General features: G+C 32.2%; 1 pseudogene; it reads right to left on the bottom strand.

Moving 5' to 3' along the window:
- Positions 1-1,391: 1,391 nt before the first annotated feature.
- LOC120208042 lies at positions 1,392-3,091 on the bottom strand (annotated as a pseudogene).
- Between the last annotated feature and the right edge of the window lie 13,420 nt (positions 3,092-16,511).

The raw sequence follows: 16,511 nt of genomic DNA, 5'->3' as shown, positions 1-16,511 counted from the left end.
TCACATCAATTCTTTGACTCCTTTATACTCCCATCAATATTTTGTTCTCGAAATACCTTCTTTAAATTATAATATTGTAAATATATTTTATAATTTTAGATTGTATTATATGTTAAATAATATGATAATGTGAAAAGACTATGGAGAATATAATATATATATATATATATATATATATCTTATATGATCAGAGAAAATAAAAAAATTGTACTATAATACTATAAATAATAATAATTAAATTTTGTATAAAAACTCGAACAACTCGACTCAGAAAATTACAAGTTAAGTTTGAGTCATAAAATATTACTCATCAACACGAATAACTCTAATTTTTTATTTGACTCAATCGAATGCTCACCTATAACTTCAATGATAAAACAAAGTGTTATTTTCCTTAGAAATCTTAGATTCGAATAGCTACATTTGCATGACATATATGCATTTTTAATGATTAAAATGATTATAAATATATATTGCATTGTAATCACCCGGCACTAATAAAAAAACAATTCTTAATCATAACATTGTATCTTAAAACATAAATTTAAATTATACAAAGGCTTAACTGGCTATTTATTCACTAAACAATCTCTCTTTAAACCTGTTTTCCACACAAATTTATTCTCTTTAATTGATGTTTACTATAATGAACGAATCTTTTTTTATTTTGATAAACTGAATCATCTTAAATTATCTTATCCCTATCTTAAACCATTTTATAACAATTCGATAAGTTTAATGATCATTTTATAACTTTTGAAATTTAAGTGATAAAAAATATTATCTCATATAGTTCAGTGATCATTTATGTACTTTTACCCTTTAAAATTTTGGTTTGATATATTTTAAAACTAATTACCTATAAAAAAACAAAAATAAAGCTAAAATTTCTCTATAAAAAAAAGTAAAATTGTAATAACCGTATTTTTAATAATATAATATTTGTTTCATTGATAATACAAAAAGTTAATTTTAATATATCGTATACCCCATTAAAATGCCGTTTGGGAATGCTCATAAAATTACTTTTGATCTAAAAATCCATTTAAAACGCAAAAGCAATCCGAAACACTTCATTTTCAATAAAACAAATTCATGTTTAAAATTTGATTGTGGATCCATTTGAAAAGCTAATAAAAATGTTTGTTTAGAGAAATATTTCCAAAATAGGATTCATTCTTTTTATTATTCATTTTCAAACTTGAAACCAAAGGCCATGTAATGGTCGTTAATAGCACCAGCTCACACTAAACTCATTTAATGCAAGGCTGCACTTTAGGTTTCAAAACAATAAAAAAATTCTTACTTCAAATGACAAACAAGGCACAAATGGACAAACAAAAGGATAACAAGTTCTCGACTATCTTTCAAACTAGATACGAATTTTAACTGCTATAAATATAAGTCTTATATCATGAAATTTCACTAGAACAATAAATCACAATCTAAGCTCCCTCAAATAATCAACATCAAACCCGGATGACCCCAAAATTGTAACACCGCACATGCTTAAGCAACAAGAGTGCTTGCTGTTGCAGATTCGCTGCAAACCAAGAAGTCGAATCAATATAGCAACATAAAGCTTCTAAGGAACATATATATCCAGTCAAGACATAGGAATAGATGCACATTGCACATCTATATAACAAAGGACAGCACAAAGAAAACAATAATAAAAAAAATGGAGGACAAGTTAACATGTTTTGTATGATTTAATGCTATGGCTGCAGATATTAATACATGACAACACATCAAATAACTTACTGAAATGGATCTTGTACATAGATTCCAAGACTTCCCCTCAAATTCTAACATTACAAATGGATTCCGTGCAACTTAGGCTAAGGGATTTACATATAAATAGAATTATGCAAGCATAGTGATAAATTTTATGTTCACCCCTTGAACAGGGATTTAAATAGCAGTCCACTATCGGAATAGCCCACAATGATGGCAATAGCACACACTATTGCCGCAAACACAAGCAACCAAAATTTAAATCCCTGCCTTGAATCATCATAACATGTCGCATCACACACATCCAAGCAAGAAGAACAACCATAAAGGAATGGAATAAACACTAACACTACCAGACCACTAATGGTGGAGCAGAAATGCATAGTAGTCGATGAAATCACTATATCAACATCAAAATGCAGACTTACTATTTCCAGACAGGAGGAAGCTTCTTTGTTTTCTTGTAGTAACGGGCGAGTCTGTGAATCCTACTCTCAACAAGGATCAGCCTGAACTTAGAATCCTTGTCCTTTCTGTTCCTCTCCAAATGCTTGCGGATGGCTACAGCCTTCTTGATGAGGTGATACAAATCCTTGGGAATTTCAGGGGCAAGACCTATGGATCCATAGGTTGATAATCAGAGATTTAAATAGCAGTCTGCCACTGGAATAGCGGCCGCTATATTGCAGTGCCGTCCGAAACCATTATTGCATGACCGTAAAACCCCGCTATCACCACATTAGCACCCGCTATGTCCCCAATTGTGATAAACAAAACACAACTCGAAAGCAACAGCAATTTAAATCCCTGATCCTAATATAAGAAAAGGAAATTGAGTAAATCAGAAGAAGAAAGGAAAGAAGAATATGATACCGTGGGCCTTGAGGATACGCAAGATCTTGCTACCAGTAACGCTCTTAACCTGAGAAATACCATGAGAATCACGAAGAATGACACCAATCTGAGATGGGGTCAAGCCCTTCTTTGCGAACTTGCAAATGTTTTCTTCAACCTGAACATATTATCATTCAATCATAAGAGACAAAAATCACGAGCATTTCTATCAGAAAGGAATCTGAAAAAGGGGTTCAATTACTAACATCTTGAGAAGAGATCTTGAGCCAGCTTGGTTCTATTATAAGGTAGAGCTGAGGCAGAAATACCCTTACTGCAACAGAAGGAAAAATGTGAAATAATGTAAACAACTAAAGAGTATATTTATACACACAGAAAAAGAAATAGAGGAGGAGGAGAAAGATACCCGCGACTGTGCATACGACCCATGGCGGCGGCGGCGGCGGTGAGGCTTCTCTGACTCCCGCTACTGTTAGGTACAGGGCAGTCTGCAACGAAGCTCAAGCCCTAGCCACTTAACAATTTTATAGTGTTTAGGGTTTATATTTGGGCCTCTTATCACTTTATGTTAGAATATGAAAACCCTAATTTACTTTTGGTCCAAAATGATATCCGAACTTTGTAGGTTGGTTTTTATTATACTTAAATATAAAAAGAATTAAAAGAATTTGAGTTGAATTCTATTACTTGAAATAATTTATTTGATTCAATATTTGATAGGAACTTAAACATAATTATATAAATTTAATCTAAAACTCAAAATAAAGTGAACTGAATTAAAACTAATTCAAATCATAGTTGGATCGATATTAACCTATACCTAATTTAGGCCAACGAGTATTGGCACAAATGGTTGGGATTTATGAATTTGAGCTTGTAAGACTAAGTTCAAATCCTACCACTGTCACTCTTGATGGGCAATCTATAAATTCCTATGTAAATCTCAATTGGGTTTCAGGTATGCCCTGGTCCTAGACTGGAGGAGCCACATTTGACCTAAACTTTTAATGTACCAAAAAAAATATCCAATTTGATCATAACTAATTTGTAATTCAACTGAAGTCAACCTTAATTTAATTTTTTAAAATATCAAATCAATTTTTATCTGAAAATTAAGTTGAATTGAACGAATTATTTATTTTTATTATTATTTTTAACAATGTGATAAATAATAAAATGGTGTATTTTTTATTCTTCTCTTATATTATAAAGCTAATTTATCACCACCTTTGATAATATTTAAATGGAATAATATCATATTTCCTTCTTTAAAAATCATCTCTACATCCATCTAATAATTTTAATTTTTTAATAAAAAATATTTGACATAAAAGCTTATAAAAAAACAAAACCATTCGCTACCTAAAAGAATAATTTATACTAATTAACTTTAAAAATTATATTTTCTTTTAACAAACAATTTTTTTTTTAAAAAAGTTATCATTTAGAAGTGATGCGCATCTATAAATCAAATCAAATGTCTACCTAGCAAACTTTGTTATAATGAATTTCCTCTTGATGATGTTGAATTCGGGGGAAATGATGGTTGAGAGTTGAAATTAAACCTAAATAATAAGATTAACAAATAAAAAACATATTTTTATATATATATATATATATATATATATATATATATATATACTAAATTAAACTCATACATAATTCATATCAAAATAATTTTAAGATCCGAAGATTGATTCGGACTGAAAATCGATTCATTTGATATGAATTCAATTTAATAATGATCAAATTGGTTACTCAACTTATCGAAACTAAAGATGAATTATATTTAATCTGACTTGAATTAAACTTAAATTGAATACAATTCATATCTAAATTGACTTAATCTAAATTCAATCATGTAATCGCCATTTTTCCAACACCTATTTATAGACAAACCCCAAACCAAACCCTATTATAACATCCAATCAAACCCTAAATTAGGCACAACCCAAACCCTATTATAACACCCAAACCAGACCTGAACCAGAGCCTAACCTAAACCTATATACATATTTTCACAAAACTGTTTCCAAAATCCAATATATCATTTGCAACACATCACATTCACAATTCTTATTCTCATTTCCAACGTAAGTGACATCATATGTAAATCTACATAATTCATATTCCATCATCACAATTAACCAAATAAAACTATATATATATATATATATATATATATATATATATATATATCAAAATTAAAATTCAACACTATACAACCTCAACCTTGAAATATATGTATTTCCTAAGAATGAGAGTCACACACCTTATTGTTCGAAAATTGAAAATGCTTTCAAACACTGCCTCAACGTTCTCTAAACTCAAAGCACCAAGTTTTCTCAACCAAGAACACAATAAGAACATTGCAAAGCAAACTAACACATCAACATCTAATCTAAAACAAATCAGAATCCTTTGTTTCCAAAATAGAGTGTAAATTTCGAAAACATTGAAAACCTAACCGAAACGTCACTCTGGAAGCTCCAAACCAAAACGCACAAAACTCTACACTAAAAGCTGAAAAACAACAACTAGAATTAACATCTAACTCATCTATAACCGCACAAAACAACATCTACAAACCTAAATTTCCGAATTCCCAAAAATACTGAAAATCAACATTGTTTTCAAGAATTCAACTTCCAAATCATTTGCGATTGAAAAATTGATTTTGTATGATTATAATCACTCAAGAAATAACTCAATTTCATTAAAAAAAACCCTCAAAATCAATTTAAGAAATTAGCACATTAATTAGCTCCAAAAGCCAATTAAAATCTTAGAAATCATTTCAATTAAATCAACAATTCAATAGAATTATTTACACTTAGTCATTTGCCCTCGAAGCTTGAAAGAAAACCAAGGATAACTATTTACAAACCTTTTGACAAAATAAAAATAAAGACTCATTTTCGAAAATCTTAACAAGTCTGAAAATAAAGAAATCTAACATCAGTATAACTATTTACAATAAAAAAATGATGCATGATTATAAAAAATTAAATTAAAAGGATCGTATTTCAAATAAAAGTTCAAATTTATAAAATTCCAACCATTCAGACAACGTATAATTGAATAAGGTCTGACTCTAAAAAATCCTCAACAGAGTCGTCAATCTCTCATAACTATTTTTAATAAATAATTAAATTTAAAAATAATTATAACATTATTTTGAAATATTTGGATTTCGTTTAATTTGAAATTGAGAAGTAAATTTAGAGTCGTCATCGATTTTTAGTTTAGATAAGACGAATATCTAAAAAATGTATTTTTAACAAATTAAAAAATCATTTAAAAGATAAATTTGTATGTGTATTACTAGAAATTCATTTTTAAGAATTTGAAAATAGTGAATAATAATTAACACCCCTACAATGCAAAAAATTTATATCTCTCAATCATACGTTGTCTAAATAATGAAATTTTATATATTCGAATGCAAAATTTTATATATTGATGAATTCTCTTTTTTTTAGAATATTTGAGTTGAAGAAAATGATTTAATTGATTCGGTTTTATTTGAAAAAAGATGTTCCTTTATTTTAAGAATTAACGACAATCGCTGTCCAATCATGTTAGATACAATCCCATTAAATCTTGAAACAAAACAACATTACCTTTGATTCCACCAAAAAAAATAAGAAAAAATTAAAAGAAATATTAATGAATGAAACAATAATAAATAATAAATGACATGAAAATATGAATAAAATATCCTAAATGTACAAATTTAAACAAATAGATTAAAGCACAATATATTTATATTAATTAAGTTAAAATTGACGAGATATTCTTTTAGTTGTGCATTTTAAAGAATCCTATTCCAGATATCTGAAATGTTTCCTATAGACTGCTCTTCGTTCAAGATCTTTCCCAAAAAATGGACTATAATTTATTTTTTATTCAAACAATTCTATTATAAAAATATAGGCATTTAAAAAAGAAACGAATATATATATATATATATATATATATATATATATATATATAATAAGACGCGAGTAAGAAAACATAAAAAAGATCATTGTTTTGAAAATCAGACCGGACCGGTCGGTTTATCCGATTCAATCGGGAATCGTTGTCTGATCCGATTCATTATACTCTGGTTGAATCGGTTCTAGTGAATCGCAAGAAAACGGTCGAACCGGACCGGACAGTTAACTAGTTCAACATAAATTTTTTTATTTTTTATTTAATTTTAATTTAATTCTTTAAATAATTATGATGTCGTCCGGTTCTTACAATCGATCTGACCGGTTCGACCGGTTGAACTAATGAACCGGTAATACGACCGGTTCGCTGACCGGTCCGGTTCTAAAAACCATGAAAAAGATACATATATATTTGAAAATTAACATGTAATGTAGTAACTATGTAATGCACATGTACCTAGACATATATGATAAACTTGTACATAGAACGGAAAGTATTTAATGTTCTTGGAAAGTCTAATTGAAATTTAATTAATAATTAAATACAAAAAAAAGGTTTTTAATATATATATAGTAAGTATTTATTATGCATAAAATACATACTTAAAAAAACATATAGACATGTACACTACTAATAAGTAAATACATAAAGGTAAGAAATTTAAAATATATATATATATATATATATATATTTACTCGCGAAAAATAATAGAAATGATAAAAAATAATATATAGCACACGAAGATAATATATATGTACAAGAGAAGCAAGGGTTACCAAAAAAAAAGTAAATTATCAAAGTAGTAAACATTTACTAGTGACTAAATTAGAACAGAAATAAAAACATTAGGGACTATCATACAATAAAATTATAAAATCTCATATACTAATCTAAAAATCAGTGACTAAAATGAAATTAAAGGGAAGTAGCAACCGAAACTAAAATATTGACATAAATATGATCACAAACAAGACAGGGACGAAAATGAAATAGAGATCTAATGCAACGCTCGAAACATGAAATATGATCATAGTCTAAAATTGACTAAAAAAAAGGCTTAAACTTTCATTTGATCGGTTGCCAAAACAAATCGAGAGAGATTCTCTCAAAAATGCCCAAACTCACCAAAGCTCTTATTTCCCAGAACCCGGTGTACCTCCACCGCGAAGACCTCCGTCGGTGAGCTCCGGCCACCGTAAGCCGGCGATGGAAAGTGGAGAGGTGACCACCAATCAACGCCGTTTCTTCACCCCGAGTATGGATCTGGGGTTCTTTTGCCGAGATATGGGTTAAACCGACGTAAACCTATAGATGAATCTTCGAAATAATTCAAACACCGATGAGTTTCCCTCTCCCTGGATTTCTTTTTTGTTTTTGAAGATACTAATTTTTTTTTACCCATTTTATTTATTTATTTATTGTTATTATTGTTTTATTTATTATTATTATTATTATTATTATTATTATTATTACAAACAGGCTAAAATCGGGGCCCAATTACAGTTCCAAGCCCAACCCGAATACATCAGGCCCAACATTGACCCAAACATGGTGGCCCAGATCCAGATGGCCTAGCTAAACCCTAAAACCATATTAGGGTTTCCATCTCAGTACCCTAGCCGCCTCAGCATCACAGCCGTTGGATCTGAGAGATCCAACGACCCACACGCATTCAGCACAAACCCTAAGGTGATGATACCCTAAGGACCACGCGGCGTCGTTTCTACTTCCAGCCGCTCCACGTCGCTCCGCCGCTGCCATGATGCCCCGTCAAAGTTTCCAGAAGATCCATTACAACCGCACACGTCGCTTGATTTTGTGAGTCACCACCATAGGTTTGGTGACTCACTGGCCTTCACTCTTGTGACCGGTCCGAGGCGCATCTCGTCGAGGCTATAAAAGCCTCGACCCACCTACAAAGGAAGAGATAGAGAGGAAGCAAAAAAAGAAACTAAAAAAAAGAGAGAAGAAAGGAAACTTACCCTTGGAGCCTCGATCATCACCGGAAGCCAAACATCGCCGGAGAACAGAAAATACCAAAGGTATTTTCTTAGATTTACTCCGATTAGGAGTTTTTTAGGGCAAACTAAAGCCAGATTTGGCCTTAGGAAGAGAAGGCCTTTATTTTCATGTAAAACGAAACTTTCCGGCCACCAGAGACGGTGGCCGGTGGCGGGGATGGCAGCGGTATACGGCTGCCTGCCGATGACCGGCTTCCCTCCGGTGAGGGAAGCTAGAGAGAAGCCAGAGAGAATTTTTCTCTCTCGGCTTTTAGAGAGAAAGAAGGAAAGAAGAAATGAAAAAATGGCCTTAAGGCCGTGTAATATTGGGGCTTAAATACCCCTCCCCGAACGACGCCGTTTTGGGGAGGGGTCTGTCTGTAATTAATTAAAAGTTAAACCCCGTACGCAGTCCAGTAACTTTGTAATTTTTCATTATAGTCACTGAAATCAAATTATGAACTTTTTAATTTGATCTCTTAATGTTATTTCTTTATAATTTAGTCACTGACATAAATATTTTAGACAAATAACCGATTTAGTCCTTTAATTCTAATTAATGTTATTTTAATCCCGAGCATGTTTTAATTTATTTTAATTTGACATTCGAATTTAATATAATTTTATTTTAGTCCATAAATTAATAAATGAGTAAAATAACATGTTTAATCCCTGTAATTTTAAATAATTAATTATGAATTAGGTATTTAATGCTATTAGTTTATAATTTAATCACTAATTTCAATTTTTTTTACAAGTTATATATATATAGTTTTAATTTTATTCTTAGTTATATGTTAATGTTTACTTTTAATTATTATTACTATTATTATTATTATCATTTAACCATAAATATATATTTATATAATAAATAATATGTATTTTATTTATTTAAAATCTTAGTTAATTATTTTTAACTTATTTTAATCTTATTTTAATATTTATTTATTTTTCAATATTAAGAAATGGCAGTCTTAAAATAACTGGATGTCCATTTTCTGATATTAAAAAAATAAATAAATATCTTATTTTATAAATTATATATTAATTGTTTTAATTATTTATTTATTTTTTAATATCAAAGAAAAGAGCTGTCTTAAGGCCTATAGAAGTCATTTTCTGATATTTCTAAATAAATAAATATTTTATTTATAAATATATATAAATTAATATATATTTTTCATAATTATAATTTTAAAATAATAGGATTATAAATTAAATATATTTTGAATTTTTAATTTCTAATAATAGAGACAATTTATAATTAAAAAGTACCAATCTTAGGCGTTGTAGGGGTGCTAATCCTTCCCTAAACGTAACCGACCACGAATCCCTTTTTATTATTAAAAAGAACGAATTTTTGGTTAAAACGCAGATCAATTTATCTTTTAATCGATGTTTTCTTAAAAACTCTTTTAAAGGATGATTTTTAGGTATTCGACCTACCTGACCCAAAAGGTCGATGGCGACTCCCAAATTATTTTTAAAAAAAATATTTATTCACATCATTTTTCCCGCCAAATAAATATTTCGTGCCCGGACGAAAATCGGTTACGACAGCTTGGCGACTCCGCTGGGGAACGTCAGGCTTTTAAAAAGCAATTATAAATTGTCTCTATTAATTATAAATTAAAAATTCATATATTTAATTTATAATTCTTTCTTTTCAAATTTTTTTATATACTTATTATTTTTATAATATTTATATTAATATTTCATTTTACTTGCAAGTATTTTATTTCATTATTTATTTTTCTGTCAGAGGTTTGAACATTTCTCCTCACACACAACACTTGCATTGCATAACATAAAGCTCTATAATTCAGTTGGTCCCTTTTAAGTGGGAGTGAAAGCGACGTCTTCGTGAGAATTTATTCTCCGTGTCATGCCTAGCAAGTAACTTTCGGGGTTCATATGCTCTATGTATTCGTGAGAATTTATTCTCCGTGTCAGGCATAGAGAAGTGTATCCCCTCGAATTGAACTCGATCCACTTTAGTCTGTGATGGACTAGGATTGAGGGTTAGCAACCCAAGGGGGCACTAACAAAGACAATTCGGGTACCTTTATTCTTAGATCTGAAACCCTGCATATAATAAATCCTAGAAACTCTTCCGATCTGGAGCCATGCCGAAATTTTGTCCAAAATAGGTGTACACACAGGAGAAATGAATTCTAACTTTTCTTTTAATTTATTTATTTCTTACTGAATAAATTGCATGTGAATTTAAAGTATGAAGAAAGCATGTTTAAATAGAAATATTTAGGTGGACTTTATTATCAAATTATTTTTCCTTTATTATATAAACTAATTCATTTCATTTTTTGTGTTCTTTATTCTGTTTGCATAGCATCATACAGGATAAAAGGCATTGATCCTCGTGTTAATTGTCTCATTGGAAAACCTCCATCCATGGATAAAAAGTGTTCAAATCAAATAGTTCTAAACTCATAAGTAAGATAGTGGGCTGAGGACTTACAAAGACAAGAAGGAGACAGTCTGCAAGATGACTATGTATCTGACTTAGCCAGTTATACTCCAGTTTCGCTAAAAAGAAATGATATGCAAGATTTTCGAAGCATTTGGGAGAGTTGGGACTCAAACAAAAAGTTACAGTTTTATCAGACTTACGGAGACATCCCATATTTGCTCTATGTCGAAGTTGATGATGACTTACTTCGAGCCCTAATTCAATTCTGGAATCCAGGGTACAATTGCTTCACTCTCAATAAGGAGGACTTGGTTCCTACTATTGAAGAGTACACAACTTTGCTACATATAGAAGGGGCTTTGGAGAATCGAATTTATTCAAGGTCAATTAAAACTCAACCTTTTCGAGTTAAATTAGCAAAGATTGTCGGAGTACGAGAGGAATGGGTGGTATCCCGTACAAAACAAAAAGGCGAAAGAGAAGGCATTGCTTGGACCAACATTAAAGAACTTATTCAGAGTCAACCAGACACTAAAGTACGATTCGATCTCTTTGCTCTGGGTATGTATGGTATGGTCATCTTCCCAAAAGTATTGGGATATATTGAAGCTGCAGTAGTAGATTTGTTTGAGCAGCTACCAAAAAAGATTAATCCTGCATCTGCAATTCTAGCAGAGACTTTCAGATCATTAAACGCTTGTAGAAAGCTAGGAGGTGGAAGATTCTCAGGGTGTACCCAATTGTTATATGTCTGGATCCGTAGCCATTTCTGGAGGACAGAAAAGGTTTCATACCGGCGCTTTAATACGGACTACTCACCATTAAAAGAATTTCTGGAGCAAGAATGGCCGAAAGAAATTACGAAAGATATGTGGATTAATGCCTTTCGAAATCTGCAAAGCGATGACATTGTTTGGCGAGCTCCGTGGCAAATCCAAAGGGAATTCTTTTACAAATGTGGTGATTACAACTGGATAATGCTGCTCGGATTGTGGGGAGGAATCGGATATGCACCACTTCTGGTCATAAGACAGTATGAAGGTCGTCAATTCGTACCTGTCACTGCTGGATTACATTCGTCTGAGTTCGCATTCCACAGTAAAAATTATAAAAGAAATATCATGGAGGCTTTTACAGCTTGGAAAACAACTTTTTGTATCCAAGCTAAAGCAGTAAAAGAAATGTTAACTCCTGATTATGAGGAATGGAGATCTGTCAGGAAAAATGAAAATATCCCTCTACCAGACCAAAATGAGGATATCTCTATGGAAGATCACATTAAGGTGGTTCCATCAGAGATTGAAATCCTGAGAGCTGAGTTTGAAGCAGAAAGAAAAGGTTGGTCGAGAGAATTAGAGCAAATGAGATGAGATAAAGCTATGTTGGGTATTGACATTGACTTTCATTCATCACAATGTGTAATGTTGAGAGAAAACAAAGAAAAAGTTGATGGTGAATTTAGAACATTAAAGAAAAATTACCAGGAGTTATATAAATCCCAGAAAGCATTAGGACCGAGCCGATCAACAGTACATATGACTAGAGAATTGAACATCGAGAAAAGTCGAGTTGAAGATCTGAAAGGAAATAATAGCCATCTACTCAAAAGCCTTGAGAAAGGAAAGCAGAAAATGGAAGATTTTAAGGTTGACAGAAGAGAGCGAATTATAAAACACAAAGCTGAACACCGCGAGATCGTGAATGAAATGCAAAGAGAAAGGGATCGAGCCAAAGATTTAGAAGAGATGAAGATTGACATCTTTGATAAATTTAAAGGTGAGAAAAATATCATGTTCAAGGGATTTGAATCTGAAATGAACCATCTGATTGCCGAACTTGAAGTCAGAGGCCAAAGGATTGAAGAGTTTAATGTTGAAAAAGAAAAATGGGAGCTGGAAAGAAAGAATTTCAACACCAAACTTGAGGTAGATCAAGAAGTGGCTAGCAATTGGATGCAAAGATGCAGAAACAAGAATGTTCAAATCCAGAAGTTTAATCAAATGTCGCAAGAAGCACGAACAAAACTTGAAGAAGATCTGGATCAGTCTAGAAACAAAAACTCAGAGTTTAATGCTTACATTTTGCAACTTGAAGAGTCATTATTTCAAGAAAAGGTTTGTATAGGACCTAGTGATCTTAAAGAAAGTAATGAGGAAAGTGCTTCACTGCGAAGACGCATTAGAGATCTTGAAAAAACTCTGCATAATTGTCAAGTCAGAATCACTGAGTTAGAGCAAACTCTCGAAGGAACTAATTAACAATGGCAAAAATCAATTGATTTCTATGTAGAAAGAAGTGAAGAAAGAAGTAATATGGTATTCGAGGCCATGGTACAAATGAGCGAAGTTGCTAGATATGTTGGGGAACTAGCTGTTGAAGCAAAAATAATTGAGTATCACGTTGATCTAGTTTCTAAGTTCGGAAAGAAGGTGTCATGGATAATGAAAGAAATTATAGAGCTTAATAGGAAAGGTACGCCTTATCTGTAGTTATGAATTATTATAAAGAAACTTTTGTATGCCGATGAAAGTTGTTCTATGACAGTTAAACTTTTTAGGATCAATACCTTTTGCATACATGCATTTTGCATACATTCATTATTCATTGCATTATTTTCTTTATGTATAATTTTTATTATTAAGATAACATTCATTAATTAAAATTTGAAAAAATAATATCAAAAGAATTTTCAATCGCAGTTATTCTAGCCAAAAGAGAAATACAACATCACTACGGTACTAGACAAGCTACTAAGAAAATTATGGAGGATAAAATACAACGTATTGAGGAACAACATAATAAAGAACAAGCAAAGATGAGAATGAAGCTAGAGAAAATTAAAGCCAGTATTGCAAACTCACAAGACAGCATGATGCAGAAAATAGAAGACATGTTTAAAAGGTAGGCTATCATTGGAAAAATGCATGAAAACCCTGTATCTTTCAACCAATAACCTATGTATCCTCTAGGTTTCCCACCAGAACCAATTTATCACTCTGGTACTACACCTATACAAATCAATGCCCGTACATCAGCATTTCAAGAAACCAAACCACATGAAAATCGACAAGTGGATCCTGCATCTTCAAGCAAAAATCCACTTATATCAAATGTGAAAATAGGAGATTTTAATGCTGAGCATCTAATCCCAGATTTGAATGAGCTGAATGAGAAAGAAAAAATAAATGAAGAATTGACCAGACAGATCAGGAGCTTAGAAGAACGAATGAAATCCATAGAAATAACTGAATCATTCTATGGGTTTGACGCTAGTGAGTTGAGTTTGGTTCCAGACCTAATCCTCCCCATAAAGTTCAAAGTTCTCGAATTTGATAGATATGACGGTACCACGTGCCCTTCATCCCACATTACTATGTTTTGTCGCAGAATGGCAGGATATGTGAAAGACGAGAAATTGTTAATTCACTGCTTTCAAGATAGTTTGACAGGACCAGCCTTAAAATGGTATACTCAATTGACCAAAGCCAACATTAGATCCTGGAAAGATCTGGCTAAAGCATTCCTAGAGCAGTACTGCCACGTAACAGACATGGTCCCTGATAGATGGACTCTCCAAAATTTGGAGAAAAAGAATAACGAAACATTCAGACAGTATGCTCAGAGATGGTGTGACACAGCAGCCCAAGTTCAACAACCTCTATCAGAAAAAGAGGCCACAGTAATATTTGTCCATACGTTAAAAGCTCCTTATTTAAATCATCTAATGGGGAATGCAACCAGAAATTTTGCAGATTTGGTCATTTCTGGAGAACTCATTGAAAATGTCTTGAAAAGTGGCAAAATTGAATCAAATGAGGGGTCTAGTTCCAAAAGACCTATATACCGAAAAAAGGAGAATGAAGTTAACAATGCAAACTCTTACAACAAGGATTCATCGAAAAGTGTTACAATAACCCAGCCAAGGGTTAAGAAAGAAGAAACAAACACTAACCGAGCAGAGTCCAGAGGATCTCGAAAGGAAAATGAAAGGTTGTCTTTTACACCTTTACCAGTACCCTATGCTGAGATCTATGATTCGCTATTAAAAGATGTCATACGGCCCTATCCTTTGGTTCCCATGCAACCACCATTCACTCCATGGTATAATATAAAGGCACACTGTGTTTACCATGAAGGAATTACGGGTCATTCTATTGAAAACTGTTTGGCATTCAAAAGGGTGGTTCAAAATTTGTTCAACACTGGAAAGTTGGAATTCAATTCACCATCTACATCAAATCATCCACTGCCAAATCATGGAGATAAAAACGTGAATGCAATTCAGGAAGAGAACAGAAAGAAAGCAAAAATTGACATTTCTGAAATTAAATCTCCTTTTGTTTGGATATTTCAACAACTCTCCTTATCCGGTATAATTCCACAAGAATTCAGGCCAAAGCATAATGAAGGCAAGAATTATTGTGAATATCATCAAGAGAAGGGGCATGAAATTCAACTATGTCCTGAATTTAGGGATTTGGTGTAAAAATTGATGAATAACAGAGAGATAGAATTCTTTGAAGAAGAACCACAGAAAAGAGAAGATGATGTTTGCTCATCAGAAGATTCTAAACCTAATCAGAGAACAAGTGATCCTGTGATCATTAATGTGAAATCATCTACAGTGATTCCTGCACCAACGAATCTGAAAGTATTTATCACAACCCCTTTACCATTCCCATACAAGGATACCCGCAGGGTACCTTGGAATTATACTACCAATGTTTCAATGGTAGGAGGATTTGTTTCTATGGAAAAAACAGAAGAGAAAATACAGAATCTGGATTCGACATCTGAAGCAGTGAGTGAAGTCAGATTCTTTACAAGAAGTGGAAGATGTTACTCTCCCGAAACATCCAATGCATCAGAACAGGTGAAAGCAAAAGGAAAAGCCATGGTAATACCCCAAAAGGTATTTGATGATGAATCCCATCCAGCATTCAATGAGCCTGTAATAAAAAAACAAGGTCAAGAATTTTTGAAATTCCTGAAACATAGTGAATATAGTGTGGTTGAACAACTACATAAACAACAAGCACGAATTTCTATTCTTGATCTATTGATGAATTCAGAAGCACACGGAAATGCTTTGATGAGAATGCTTAATCAAACCTTTATCCCTGAAGATATATCCCTCAATAAACTTGACAGAATTGTGGGACATATAGCCGCTGACAATTACATAACGTTCACGGATGATGAAATACCTGAAGGCGGAATGGGGTCAGTAAAAGCTTTGAATATTACCACACATTGTCATGGTCATGTTTTACCAGGAGTATTGATTGACAATGGATCCGCTCTTAACTTGATGCCTCTAGTCACACTTCAAAGAATGCCTGTGGATAAATCACACATGAAAAGTTATCAGAATGTAGTGCGAGCTTTTGATGGCACTCTAAAAGAGGTGCTTGGGAAAATGGAAATATCTTTGTTAATCGGACCAGTCGTGTACAATATTGACTTTATGGTGATGGACATCCACCCTACATATAATTGTTTATTAGGGAGGCCATGGATTCATTCTGCAGGAGCCGTTCCTTCTTCAT

The sequence above is a fragment of the Hibiscus syriacus genome, unplaced genomic scaffold (assembly GCF_006381635.1).
Source record: "Hibiscus syriacus cultivar Baekdansim isolate YM2019G1 unplaced genomic scaffold, ASM638163v2 tig00015905_pilon, whole genome shotgun sequence".
Classification (NCBI taxonomy): domain Eukaryota; kingdom Viridiplantae; phylum Streptophyta; class Magnoliopsida; order Malvales; family Malvaceae; genus Hibiscus; species Hibiscus syriacus.
This window is presented reverse-complemented; position numbering and strand designations above follow the sequence as displayed.